Raw genomic sequence first — 14,266 nt, forward strand, 5'->3', positions numbered from 1 at the left:
TATGAAGGAGTCCAAGCCGCCTCAGAGGTGATTGGCACATGGAAGCACAACTCTGCCTGGCACCCCGACTACCAGTGCTGGGGTGGATGTTCAAAGGAAAGGTTTCCTCTACTCACCATGCCAACGACACCACATGGAGTAAATGGATTGTCCTCATCACACAGCGCGCCCGCATTGGAAACCTGAATACCCCTGGGATTTTGGAAATAATTACAAACTGTCTGAAAGGTGAAAACTTTGGTCTCACTGATGAAGAAGAGAAGGAACAAGTGATGATTGCTGAAGAAGCTCCACCATACAACCATCTACCAGCAGAGGAAACATACTACGCTCTATTCACTGATGGTTCCTGTCGCATCGTAGGGATGAGCCGGAAGGGGAAAGCAGCTGGATGAAGCCCCACATGACAGGTTGCTCAAGCTACCGAAGGAGAAGGTGGATCAAGTCAACTTGCTGAACTCAAGGCTGTTCAGCTGGCCCTGGACATTGCTGAAAGAGAGAAGCGGCCCAAGCTCTACCTTTATACTGATTTGTGGGTGGTAGCCAATGCTCTGGGGGGCTGGCTGGAAAGTGGAAAAAGGCCAACTGGCAGCGTAGGGAAAAACCAATCTGGGCTGCTGATGAGTGGAAAGACATTGCTACTAGGGTAGAGAAGCTACCTGTTAAAGTCCGCCATGTAGATGCCCATGTCCCCAAGAGCTGGGCTAATGAGGAGTACTGAAACAACGAGCAGGTAGATCAGGCAGCAAAAATAGAGATGTCAAAGATAGACCTAGATTGGGAACATAAGGGGGAGTTGTTCCTAGCTTGATGGGCCCAGGTCATGCCAGGTCAGCCTGATGCCTCAGGCCATCAGGGCAGAGATGCCACCTATAAGTGGGCATGAGACCGAGGAGTGGATCTAACCAAAGACAGTATTTCTCAGGTTATCCATGACTGTGAGACATGTGCTGCCATCAAGCAGGCCAAGCGAGTGAAGCCCCTGTGGTACGGTGGGCGGTGGTCCAAGTACAGGTATGGGGAGGCCTGGCAGATTGACTACATCACACTGCCCCAGACACGCCACAGCAAGTGCTACGTGCTGACCATGGTGGAAGCCACCACTGGATGGCTGGAGACATGGTACCCCCGAGAGAATTGAGTCCAACAGCGGGACTCATTTCAAGAATTGCCTTATCAACACCTGGGCTAGAGAACATGGCATTGAGTGGTGTACCGTGTTCCTTATCATGCACCAGTGGCTGGGAAGGTTGAATGGTGCATTGGCTTGCTTAAAACCACTTTGAAGGCGCTGGGTGGGGGACTTTCAAGAACTGGGAGATTAGTTTAGCAAAGGCCACATGGTGAGTGAACATTCGAGATTCCACAAACCCAGCAGGCCCTGCTCAGTCTGAGCCCTTCTGAACAACAGATAGAGGTAAGGCTCCAGTGGTACACATGAGCCATATGCTGGGAAAAACTGTTTGGATTAATTCTCCAGCAAAGACAATCCCATCTGTGGGGTTGTCTTCACTCAGGGACCAGGTTGCACCTGGTGGGTGATGCAAAAAGATGGAGAGACCCAATGAATACCACAAAGAGACTTTGTTTTAGGGTGAATACTCATGACACTGGGCCTGTGTCCATATCTGCATGTATATATGTCTTAGGTTGCAAGATGTTATTGAGGGTGTGCTTCCTATTTGCCATCTGTCAGAGCTGGGGCAGTTCTCTCTGTTCATGGGGCAGTTTTTTCTTTCTCTCTCCCACAGCCAATCCTCCCTCCAGGAGATCTCTGCTGTCCATGGCCAGGGAGTGTCCCTGCAGGGCTGATCAAATTCCACCATCCCATGGGGAGATGCTGTGCCCAGGGCAGGAGCCAAGCATTCCTACCTGGATACAATCTGCCCTGGAACAGCACAGCAGCCTTTGCCCCCTGCATTCCCAGAGGAGCAGCTTTCTCCTGCCCTGCATTCCCAGGGGGAGAGCAGGCCCATCTCCAGCAGCCCTGGAGCTGCAGAGGAAAACTCCCCCCTTGTGCAGGATCCTGCTGCAGCAGAGCCACAGCTGGCACTGCAGGAGGGCTGAGCCCCCCTGGGATGGGGCTGTGCCCCCACCCTGACACACAGGGGGTCAGGGACTGCTCTGACTCTGCTCTGACTGCTCTGACTCTGGTGGTTGGTTTGTATCACTGCATTTTTATTTTTCTTGTTAAAGAACTGTTATTCCTATTCCCATATCTTTGCCTGAGAGCCCCTTACTTTCAAAATTATAGTAATTTTGAGGGAGGGGATTTGCATTTTCCATTTCAGGGGGGTTCCTACCTTCCTTAAGCAGACACCTGGCTTTTCAAACCAAGACAGCCAGTCTGCTCCAGAAGTGAGGTTAAGTTGAACTTCTGAACTTCTGTTAAATTTATGCAGTTATTTTGCCATTTAGATCCCAGACTCACCAACGTGCAGGAAAGTTCAAACTCAGGTTTTTTTTGGTTTTTGTTTTTAAATTTTTTTTAAGGACATAAAGAAAACTTTATTAACAGAATTAAAAGAAAAATAATTAGAAATCAGAATAAACCTTCAGAACGCTTCTCATCCCTCCAACTTTCCTTTCTTTTTCCCACTAATAATGTAAAGAAACAAATTTGCTATATTCAGTCAGATTACCACCTTTAAAATAATCTTTCTTTAGTCCACTTAGGGTGAGGAATCTCTCCTGCCATAGATTGGAGACTTTTCCACAAGAAACTGTTCTCTCGTGGTTTTAATTTTCACAAATAGCACCTGCCCAGAGATCTGCAATTGTGAAGATCCTCCCACAGTTTTAGTAGTTTTCCCACAACTACCACCAAGGGTCATTTCAGCTTATTGGGGTTCAATTTTAAGGATGAGCTGTTCTAGTATAGAAAGAAAAGTTATCTTCTTTTATCTCTGGGAACAGAGATTTTCTTTTTCCATTCCTGGGGCAAGGTTTTTCATCTCTCTCATTTCTCTCTGTTCAAGCTTCTCATTGGATCACAGCTGTTAGCAGTCCTCACAGAGAATCACTTCCATAACTGATGCATTTTATCTTCAACTAAAAACCAAGCTATGTTAAACCATGACACCCACTTCACCATGGTGGTGCATGGCCTGGGGCTCCAGGTGGCTGGCCTGACCTACCTTTGCTGTGGGAATGAAACAGAAAGAGGAAAACAACCTCTCCTACCCAGAGTTCCCCTCCAAACAGGCCTGGTGAGCCATGGCTGTGTGTTGGGGACCTGGGAGTCCACGGAGAACTTCTGGTGATCCAAGGGCAATCAGAACCAAGGGGCTTATGTTGATCCCTTGGGTGCAGTGGTGGGCTGCACTTGATGTGACCACTTGGGGCATCCCTGGCTTTGCTGCTCCAGCATTGCTTCTTCCCAAGGCCAAGCTCCCGCTCCCAGGAATGCATCACGTCACCATGGAAACACAAATGCTTATTTATTTGACTTGTTTCAGTCTTTTTAAATTTAATTGAATTCCCCATCTCTCTCTGTTTTTTTTTTTTTTTTTTTGTTTTGGCTTTTTTTTTTTGGTTATTCGAAGGAAGGAAGGAAGCCCAAACTCGGATGTTTGTTTGTTCTGTCCTGGCTGATGTTCCCTTGGTTGCTCCAGTGGCTGATAAACTGGCAGGGAAGTGGAGCGTGGAGCACGGCAGAGCCTGGGAAAGGCCAGGACCCCACTTCCCCCGGCCTTACGTCACGGTTTCTCTCCTATTATCTTGGCCTGGGGGACGCCTCTGCCAGCTGCCTCTGCTCCCTCTGCTCTCGCCTTTGTCACCAGCTCAGGGGACTGTGCTTGGTGGGACATCCACAAGGAGAACGTCTCCTTGTCACACAGATGCCATCTACCTGCCCTGGCACCACCTCCAACCTCCTGGCCGAGGGTGCAGCTGGGACCCACGGTTCATCCTGCTTGTGGGGCCATGGAGAGGGAGAACCCGCATGGATCAGAGCTCAGGTGTGGGCTGTGCTTCTCCCATGGAACTTCACCTTCTCCACCCAGGCAGGTTCCACCTGTGATGGCCCTACCCAGTGATGTCTGAGGCTGTCACTGACCTCAAGCAGGGGAGGAGGGGGTGCTCAGTGCTCTGAGCAATGTCAGGAACTTAACCCATGGCCCCTGCTATGAGCCATTAGCTTGGAAAGTCTCTCCTTTCTCCAAGCTGGAAGATGTCCCAGAAGGGAGAAATATTTGTGGGGTGTGGGGTATGTGCTGTGGGTGGGGGAGCTGGGAGCTTTGTGTTCCCCACTCCCTGCCAGGGGACAGGAATGTGGTTCAAGGCAGGGGTCGATGGGGGTGGGATTAGCTCGGGAAGCTTCTGAGGCTCCTCTGGGAAGAGCATCTTCACTTGGGTATTGGAGTCACTCCAGGGGAGGTGAGACCCCCCAATTCCCCAGCATCCCTGGGTCGGGAGGAACATTTGAGTGGGCTCAGGAGATGAGTCCCTGGGAGATTTACAGGGTAAATGAGGATGCGGGAGGTACCAGAGGGGAGGCGTGGTAGGAAATGCTGGAGCAGGAAGGCAATGGGGCTGTCTGTCCATTGGAATGGAGCCTTTCACTCTCCATGGTCTTTGCAGCAGGAAGGGGCCCTGGGGACCTGCTTCAGGCATCCCCTCTTTAGGGAAGGACAGGAGGGAATGTGGGTGTCCCCCCCACCCCTCAGCTGATGGTCCTTGTGCAGGAGACTCCAACTTCTCCCAGCCAAGACAAATGTGAATGGCTCCCAAACCTCCTCCCACATCCCAGCAACACTTCTGTCTCCTGCTACAGACCAGATTTTTCCAGTAATTGCAGCAAATCCCTTACCTCTTTCAACAGATCAGTGCTTTGGGAAAGGGAATTGCTTCAGTTATCTGGAGCACAAGTGTCGGCATCTGGGTCTGGCGAGGGGAGTGCAGGTGGCTGAGGAGGAAGGTGTCTCCATGCCCATCCTTCTGCATGAGGTCACTGTGCCTTTCCATGGTCCCAGCAACCACCTGGGAGGCTCCCAGCTCTGGCTCCCTTCTCCCAACCCATGCGCTTGACAGCCCTGTGGAGGAGGGTAGTGGGCACTGGTGGGCTCTGGTGGGCTCTGGTGGGCACTGGTGGGCTCTGGTGGGCGCTGGTGGGCTCTGGTGGGCACTGGTGGATTCTCCAGGGATGAACAGGGATGCTCCAGGGGGTCCCGGAGCTCTGTGCTGGGCTGGTGCTCCCCAGCCCCTGCCCTGGCTCTCTGCCCGCTGGCCCGGGACCCATTCCAGAGGATAAAATATGGCCTCGTGCTGCTAATTGGAGCTCTTTCCCTACACTTCCTCCTCTCCCTGCCCGGCCCCGGCTCCGCAGGGTCAATAAGTGTTCTGCATTAGGCAGGGTCTCTGTGGATTCCATGTGGCTCCGGCAGCAGCCGGGGCTCTCCGGGGTGGGAGGAGGGGGCTGCATCCTCAGGGGGAATCCTCCGGACCCCCCAGGGTGGGAGACAAATGCTTCAGAGTCTCCTCCACCCAAACCTTCCGCCACCACATGGTTCTGCTGCCTTTCCTCATGTCCCTGGGGTCCCCCTGCACCTTCTCCACCTCCCCCCTTGCCTCAGCCCCTCTCTCTCCCCCGTCCCCTCCCCTCGGGCTGGCCACCGGCAGACAGCCGCTATCGATTTTCCTGGGTCAGCAAAACCCAGCCGTGGGGGGGAGCTGGGCAGTGGTGACACGAGGATGGCAGTGCTGGCATTCCAAGGGTCCTGAGGGAGCTGTCAGGAGAGCTGTCCCCATCCTCAGGTCCCCTACCAGCACTGCATCCTGTTTCCTGCCAGACACAGGTGGCTCTTCCCTCCTTGTGCCCCGGGCAGCCCTGGCTGATGAGATCCAGGGCTGGGGAAATGCAGCTCCTGCACAGGATCACTCTGGAAGCCGGGGAGCAGGAAACCTTCAGCCTTGCTTTGCGCATGAAGAGTCCTTTGCTTCCTTCAAACTGACCCCAGTGGGTCAAGACGTGGTGTCCCCAATGAGCCTGTGATCTTCTCAAGGATTTTCCTAGCTGAAATCCCACTGTCCCCCCAAACTGCCTGGGACACCAGCAGTGGGAGAGGAGCTACATCCTCGCCCTCTTTCCAGCCTCCTGGAAGGATTCCTGCTGAAGATGCTTTGGATCATGGTGTCTTGGGAAGCAGTGGCAGCTGGGGGGACACTGATGTCACCCCTCCATCTCTAACAGAGCCCTGATCCCTGTCTTGAAGATGCTTTTCCTGGGAAGCATGAGCTGGATGTGTGAGGCCCTGGAGCATGATCTCCTCTCTCCTCCAGAGCCATCTGGAGGCAAGAGAGAATCCTCTGCCCCTCTGGAGAGAGGAGCAGATCCCCCCCTCTGCCCTGGCTGAAGACCCTCACTCTCCAAGGCATTGACAACCCCTCAGGGAGATCCTTCCATGCTTCAGGCATCTTCATGCAATAGGTGGAAATTCCTGGGGGATTTGGGGGCTTCCAGGCACCCAGGTGGAGGTGGGAGATGTTGGGGAACAGAGAGAGATGAGGTGTCAGGGCATCCTGGCCATGGGGCAGCATCTCTGTGTCAGCAGAGGAAACGGTGAGCAGGTGACAGAAGGTCAGAAAAGTTTTTGCCTGGCCCAAAAGCCTGAGATAGGAGGGTCCGAGATAACCACGGTTATTTAATTTATTTTTTCTAAATAAAAAAAAGGAAGGAAGTTAATAAATAATGTAAAGTGGAGAATGCATTAATGAAAGGGAGAGCGAGGCAGAGAGAGGGAGAGAGAGGAAGGGACAGGGCAGAGTGAGAGCTCAGGGAGTGGTGGGGAGATATTCCTGCCGGTATCGATTGGATATCATTACATTAGAGCTATCAAATATTCATACTACATTCCACAAGAGGTCATTGTGTGTGTTTTTCCAATTTAGCTCTGCCTTGGTGCAGGCAGCAGGCTCCGGGTGGGAAGAGGCTGCGAGCATGGCTCCAGCCGCCGGGCCTGGGGCTGCCACTGCCGTGGCCACAGGGATGTCACCCCCGGGAGGGACAGGGGGCTGGGCTGGCTGGGGAGGGTGTGCTGAGCTGGCTGCTGGCCCTGAGGCTCCTTCACAAAGCCCCTGAGCGCTGAGCATCGTGTGTGAATACAGAAATGGGGACAGGCGTGTCCCAGCTCTGGCACCTCGCTCCTCCTTGGCAACCACTTCTGCTCCACTCCCAAGCCAGATCAGGGCCCGTGGTCACTATTTACTGGCTGCTCCAGGCTGTTCCTTGTTCTTAATGGAGCATTTTAGCTGGGATGTTGCTTTGTCAGCCAGGAAGGTCAGCCCAGGCCACGGAGCCAGGCGGGGGGTGGATGAGCCGCCGTGTGGATGTGGGCAGGGATGTGTGGCAGGTCTCCCGCTGTGATGCCCATCTGCCAGGGCACTCCAGCCCCTCTCTCCCTGCCTTCATCCCTCCCTCCAGGCTGCCTGTGCTGCCGGGATCCTCCCCGAGGGGACAACCACGGGGGACAAGGGCCCTCAGCATCAGTGCTCCCGAGTCACAGTTCAAGGACGCAACTCTGCGGTGTCCCGGGTGCCAACCAGGTCTGTCCCCCTGAGGAGGCAGCCGGGGGCCTGCTGCCCGGTTGTACCTCCACACAAGGCGCTTCCCTTGCCCGTGCCTCAGTTTCCCTGTTGGTCCATGTTCCCGCTGCCATCCCCGCAGCCCCTGGCCCTGGCGGCTCCGCCGAGCCCCCCCGGCCTCCGCCCGCCATGGCCCCGGGCGCTGGGAGCCAGCGCTGCCTTCTCTCCTTACATTAATAAAATTTTTACAGCACGGTGGCAGGAAATGCATTTTCAGTTCATCTGCTGCAGCTATTAGATTACCAGGAAATGGCTGGCTGGCCGGCGGCCAGGGGTCCGGAGGGCCGCGGCACAGGGGAAGGCGAGCGGAGCGCCGGGATGAGCCGATGGCAGCGGTGCCCATCCTCCTGGATGTGCCCGTGCTGTGCCAGGCTGTGCCCACCTGCTCTGCCGGCTCCTGGATGCGAGGCTCCCTGGGCATTCTCTGAGCTGGCGGGGATGGATCTGGTCCCTGCTGCTTTGGGAAATGGGATGAGCAGGGAAGGTGTCTCCTGATGAATCTGCTCCAGTCCGAGACCAACAGAGCCCAACTGGCCACAGCCTTTGCTGAGGCTGTGCTGTGCTGGGTTGCAGAGAGAAGTGGAGGATTTGGGACTGGGACCAGGGAGGGGTGGGGGATTTGAGGCTTGGACCAAGGAGAGATGGCAGATTTGGGGCTTGGGCCAGGGAAAGGTGGGAGATTTGGGGTTGAGACCAGGGAGAGATGAGTTATCTTGTTTGGACCTGAGAGGGGTGAAAGGTTTAGGACTGGGACCAGGGAGAGGTGGGATATGAGGCTGTGACAGGAAGGATGCATTCACTGAGTGCAGCAGGTCTCTGCAGAGGTTGATTATTCCAAGCTGTAGAATTTTTAAATCACCAGGCTGGGCTGGTGTAAAGCAGAGCCTGGGAAAGACCTAAATGTATGTTGTCTGTAACAGAGCTGGGAGTGGGGGGTAGGTGCTGGCTATAAATACCTGTACCTGCCTCAGAGGTGGCAGTGCTAATGAAGGGAGGGAATTGTGAGCAGCCCCTCAGGGAGGGGGCAGGAGCAGCAGCAGTGGCTGCAGTGGTTCTGTGGGCCCTGGGGAGGGAGGGACAGACAGGACAGGGTTTTAGGGACCTGGTTTTTAGGCTAGGCAGGGTTTTCAGGAGAGCCCTCTTAGAGGTGACTGTGGCCAAGTGCTGGAGCTGCTCTCTACAGGTGGGACAATTTCATGGTGGGACTCCCTGAGCCCAGACCAGTCATGAGCCCTGGGATCCTTTCCACAATCCTGGAATGATCCTGGGATCATCTCCACATGAGCATCAGGCACCAAATCAGGTGCTCCACATGAGCATCAAGCACCAAGCATCTTCCCTGGGGCGGCGGGTGATCCCTCCCTGGAGCATCTTGGGCTCCAGAGGGGTGGTCCATGCTCCAGAATGGTGGTGGAGGCTCCACAGGGATGCCTCAGGCTCTAGAGGGATGCTGGCAGCATCTCATGGGGCTCAAGCCCTCTCTGCCTGCCCGGCCTCCCAGAGCCCCAAGCTGGGTGCAGGATGTGCTTTTGGGAAGGAGGTGACCCTAGCCCTGCCACGGTGACAGCTCCATCTCCACTTTGGTGCCAGCAACTGGACTGGAAGAAAGAGGACGCCTGGTAAATGAGCGGTGGAGAACAGGGAAGGCAAGGAATGATGGAAAGGAACGGACCAAGGAAGGGAGCAAAGTGTGGGGAGAAGGGAAGGTCTGAGCCTCACCAGGGTTTATTAAAATTTGAAAGAACAGAAACCATGGTTTGCGTGGAGGGGACTGGCTATTTTTAGCTGTGGGTAGGATGTCAGCTCTGAAAATAGCCTGCTACCAGATCCTAATGAAATCCTCTCTTTGGCTCTCACACGGAGCAAATTTGGAGGGGGAGGACCGCTGTCACACCCGCAGCCGAGGAGCTCCTGACATTCACAATGACTCGCCTGGTTTTCTCTTATTTATTTATTTATTTTTTTTTCCTTCCCCCTCCAGTTTCTCCTATTCTTTGCCGGCTCTGCCTTACGCCGAGCAGAGGAGTCACCAGCCAAAAAAGTGACTGCGGGGGCGGTGCTGCTTAGCTACGGCCAAATCCCAGCAGCATGTGACCGGCTTGGCAATTTAATACGGAGCCCTGCTCCCCGGCACACGCACGCTCGAGTTAAAGTGACATTGAAACGGGGACCCAAAGTGCTGAAGGCACAGAATTTGGGGGGAGCTGCCTCCCCCCAGCCCTTCCCATCCATCCCTGGGGAGAGGGGTTTGCTCTGAGGGATGTGGGAGCGGGAAGGGTGGTGTCCAGGTGAGGGAGGATGCTCGGGACAGGTGTGCAGGCTTGGGAAGGAGCAGGGATTGGGAAGGCGGCAGTGTGGATGGATCAGCTGGTCTGGGGAGAGCTGAGCAGCCTGGAGCACCAGCAGGAGGGATCCCAGTGTGTGTGGGATCCTTGGTGTACTTGGGATGGCCTGGTAGACATGGGATACCTGGAGTACAGGGGATACCTGGCGTACGTGGGATACCTGGTACATCTGGGACATTTGGGACACGTGGGATACCTGGTGTACGTGGGATACCTGTAGTGGATACATTTGGGGTATTTGGGACATGTGGGATAGCTGGTGTACGTGGTACCTGTAGTGGAGTTCAGTCTGGAGAGCCTGAAGAAGACTTGGAACACTGGGTGGTGACTGCTCCCAGCAATGATCAGGGACCTCCTGAGGAGCATCATGGGGAGCACAGGGCAGAGAATCCAGGGAGAGAGAGGGCCCTGAGGGCTTGGGGACAGAAAAGACACTATGGGAACATCACAGCCCCGGCAGGGCTGAAGGTGCCACAAAGGCACAGGTTGGGTGAGAAACGTGTCTTGCAAAGGCAGGGTGTGACTTGGCAAAGGAAGCAGTGCTCCAAGGGCTTTCTGGGGACATTCATGGTCTGGAGGGTGCAAGTCCTTTGTCACTTGATTCCCCCCAGCAGCGGGGTTTGGGCAGGATCCAGCTCCAGAGCTGTTCCACAGGCACAACAGTGTCTGGACACTTCCCAGGGAGGTAGAAGATGGAACTCACAATTTCCCAGCAAGGAAATGCCCGTATTGCACATCGCTTTGTACCCAGTGTCTCCTCACCCACCCTGCTCACGTTCCCCGGGAGCTCAGGTCGGGACCTCACCTTTGGAGCCAACACTGCTGGAGTCACATCTGCATTCTCTGTTGGGAGGGGGATGTGGCTTCGGGCAGGGACCGCATCAGGACAAACGTGTGCTGTAGAAGAGCTGCTGTGGAAGTGTGGGGAGCCCACGGATCATGGAACAATGGAATGATCTGGGTTGGCAGGCACATTCAAGATCCTCTAGTTTCCATCCTCTTCAGGGACACCTCCCACTGTTCCAGGTTGCTCCCAGCCCCAGTGTCCAGCCTGGCCTTGGGCACTGCCAGGGATGCAGGGGCAGCCCCAGCTGCTCTGGGCACCCTGTGCCAGGGCCTGCCCACGCTCACGGTGGCACTGCACAGGGACAGCCAACGCTCAGCACTCGCTGTGCACAACGGGAGCTGGGGAGTCATGCCATGGGAAGCCACTGCCCTGTCCTACTGTCCCCTGCAGCTGGGGGGAGGTGCCAGATCCCTGCTCCCCCTGGGCACTGGAGAGCCCCTGGAGACGCTGCTCCTGCTCAGCGCGGGGCCGGAACCATCTGCATCAATGAGTCAGCAGGACCCACTCAACACTTCCCCAGCAGAATCTGCTCCTCTCTCCCGACAGAATGGGCAGCTCTGGCAGGCTCTGGCAGCGTGTTACAATCTCAGCTCATTAAGGGATGCATCCTGAGCGCTTTATTGATGTTTTATGCTGCCTGGCTCCATCTTCAGAGGGAAACTCTCATTGCAGTCAATGACTACACCTCCGGCTGCTGCAGGCTGAGCTCTGAGCTCCGGGTCTGGCTCCCAGAGAGGCAGCTCAGCTCCCACGGCTACACTGCAAACCCTGGGGTTTGACCCCAAAGGGGGCACGAAATATCTCAGGGCCAGCATCTCTCTTTTCTTTCCAGGAACTAGGGAACACTCAAAAGAAAAGCACAAGGAAGGGGTTGTTTTTTTTCCTTGCTTATCCCTCTTTCTGTTAGAAGGAGCTGCATGACAGGGAAGGGAAATGATGTTTCCTCTCCCCCAGCGCTGCCATCTGTTCAGCCGAAGCCCAGCCGGGTGGGTGTACCTGGCCTCCTCCTCTCCCAGCGTGCTGGGAGCCACATGTCCCCACCTCGGGAGAGTCACAGTCCTTTAATAAGTTCCCCAGTGCTGGCTGTTGCTTCTGAAAAGCTCATGGCACTGTCTGGCTTCAAGTGGCTTTTACATAATACAGACTGTCAGGCTAGATGAGCATCACGGTCCCTTCTGGCCCTAAAATCTGTGAATCTCCAAATTAGAGGGCACCAGCACCTCCTTGTTTCTGGCTGATTGAATCAGGGGAATCGCATGTTCTATTTCTCCTCTCTTTTTTTTTCCTCCCTCCCCTGCATCATCTCTAACTGGAGGTGAATTACCCTCCCCCTGAGCCCGAGCTTGGCAAACAGCAGCAGGAGAGACCCTGAAGCTTCAGCCTTGCTCTGGGATATCCTGCTCTCCTGCCGACTCCCAGGCTGATTCCTGGGGGTGAATTGTCTGACTGTGGGCACAGCCAGGCCTGGAGCTGGAAAATCTGTGTGGAAAATGGTGCTGAGCTCTCTTGATTGTGTTAAAATCCCAACTAAGCTCTCCAAGCTTCAGACTGAGCTCCTTGGGATTTGTGACCAAGGTGTGGATGTAGAAAAACGCTTTTCGGGAAGGGAAATGAAGTGAGTGACTCCCCTGGGGGTGTTTGGGGTGTGTAGGGGGAATGGGAAGAGCAAAGCAGGGAGAAATTGCTGATGGTCTGTGAGGATTGGTGGGGATGGGGGTTCTCCAAATGCAGGGGTCTGCAACAGGAGCTGGGGCCCTGTTGTTTGCAGCAGGCTCATCTGGAGCAGGGAACCCGGGGATGTCCACCTCACTCGTCTTGGTGCTCTCAGCTGCACTCAGGACCTGCACTGAGAGCCTCAAACAGAAATGGGACACCCTGGAGCTGCTTCTTCCCATCCTTTTGGGCAGGACCCCAGTGGTGTTCAAGGTGGTGGATTTCCACTGGGATGAGGAGTGGGACCAATCCCAGAGGTGAGCTGAGGGGCTGGGGTGGGGTGTGGGGCACACTGGGGGCTGTGGGAAGGGTGCTCAGCCCCTGCTCCCACACCCCCCATGGGGAGAGAGTCTCACACCTTCCTCTGCCACGGCTCATCAGGAAGAACCACATCTCTCTCCCAACAGCCAAAACCCCTCCTAAGGAGGGGGGCTCCATCCCAGACCCTTCCTTTGGGGGAGGCTCTAAACTTTCCTGCTTTGCAAGTGCACTCGGGTTCCCAGCCCTCCTCTCCAGCGGTGCAGTGGTCAATAACTCACCGGGAGGCTGCTATTCTCCCTGTGCTTCCCACCCTCCCACTCCTCCCGGGAGCTCTGCATTCATGCCTTTTTGGCCCTCCCTCGGCAGCGAGTGAGGAATAAAGCGGCGCCGGCTGAGCACAAGGCGGGCTGCGCTGGGATGCTGTGAGCCAGCGAGGGGAGCCTGAATCACCGGCACCTCAAGGTGGGAGTGAGAGATTCGGGCTGGGAGAAAGGGAGGACATCACACGTGCTCCCGGGAGTCAGGTGCTCTCAGGCAGTTGGCTGGGAATTGGGCAATCGGATCTTTCTGTGCCTTTAAAGACGGAACTGAGAGCGATGGGGAGAAGAGGAGGGGCCGGGGAGCGCAGAGGGATTCAGCCTGAAGGCTCTGAGCTGGAGCCGAGGCTGAGGGATGCTGTCAGGGACTCGTTCTTCTTGGAGAAACTCCTGGAGGAGCATCCCTGGTGGGATCCCATGGAGATGGAGAAACCCTCAGCCTAGAAATACCTAAAAATGAGACTGCAAAGGCTCAGCTGGGCACAGTGTGAGAGAGTGGAGTCACTGGTCCCAGCTGGGGGGATTCCAGTGCTTCTGCTGGCATCAACTGGGAGGGAGCCCCCGAGGTCTGTGGGATCATCCAGTTTGTCCCCATCTGGTACAGCCACAAGCAGCAGAGCTGGATTTATCACTCTTACTCCAGGTCCTTCTCTTCCCCTCTGTCCCCATCCTGCTCTCACACACTCAGACCTCGTGTTTGCAATCCGGCCTGGGGACCTGCCCACCCTGAGGGGGTCCCGTGCTGCTGGGCACCTGGCTGGGGGGGCTGAGGGCTTGGTGGTTTCATCTTCACATGTCTGAGACAGATTTTGAGCGCTCCCCAAGCTGGGGCTGTCACTTTGCTCATCTGGTGAGCACTCCCAGAAAGAATGGGTGACCGCCCTGGAAGTGTTGAGGGGAATGGAGGGAGGGTGGGGGCTCTGCTGGGATCCACAGGTGATGTCCAGTGTCATCAGGATGGCCTTGTGTCTTTGGGACTGTCAAACCAGGTCTACTTTACTATAAATGGGGGTGAGGGGTGTCACAAGGACCCCTGGTGCTCCTGAGCCACAGGCAGGAAAGCAGGAAAGCAAGGGACTTGGGAAGAGCATGCAGCAATTTGGGAAAATCTCTGGGATGGAAGATCCAGCTCCTGCATGGACTTTGAGTGCAAGCTTTTTGTTTCTGGGAGAGTGGAATGTGTGTGGGCTGGTTCTGTGGGT

The sequence above is a fragment of the Fringilla coelebs genome (assembly GCF_963513975.1).
Source record: "Fringilla coelebs genome assembly, chromosome: 11".
Lineage (NCBI taxonomy): Eukaryota > Metazoa > Chordata > Aves > Passeriformes > Fringillidae > Fringilla > Fringilla coelebs.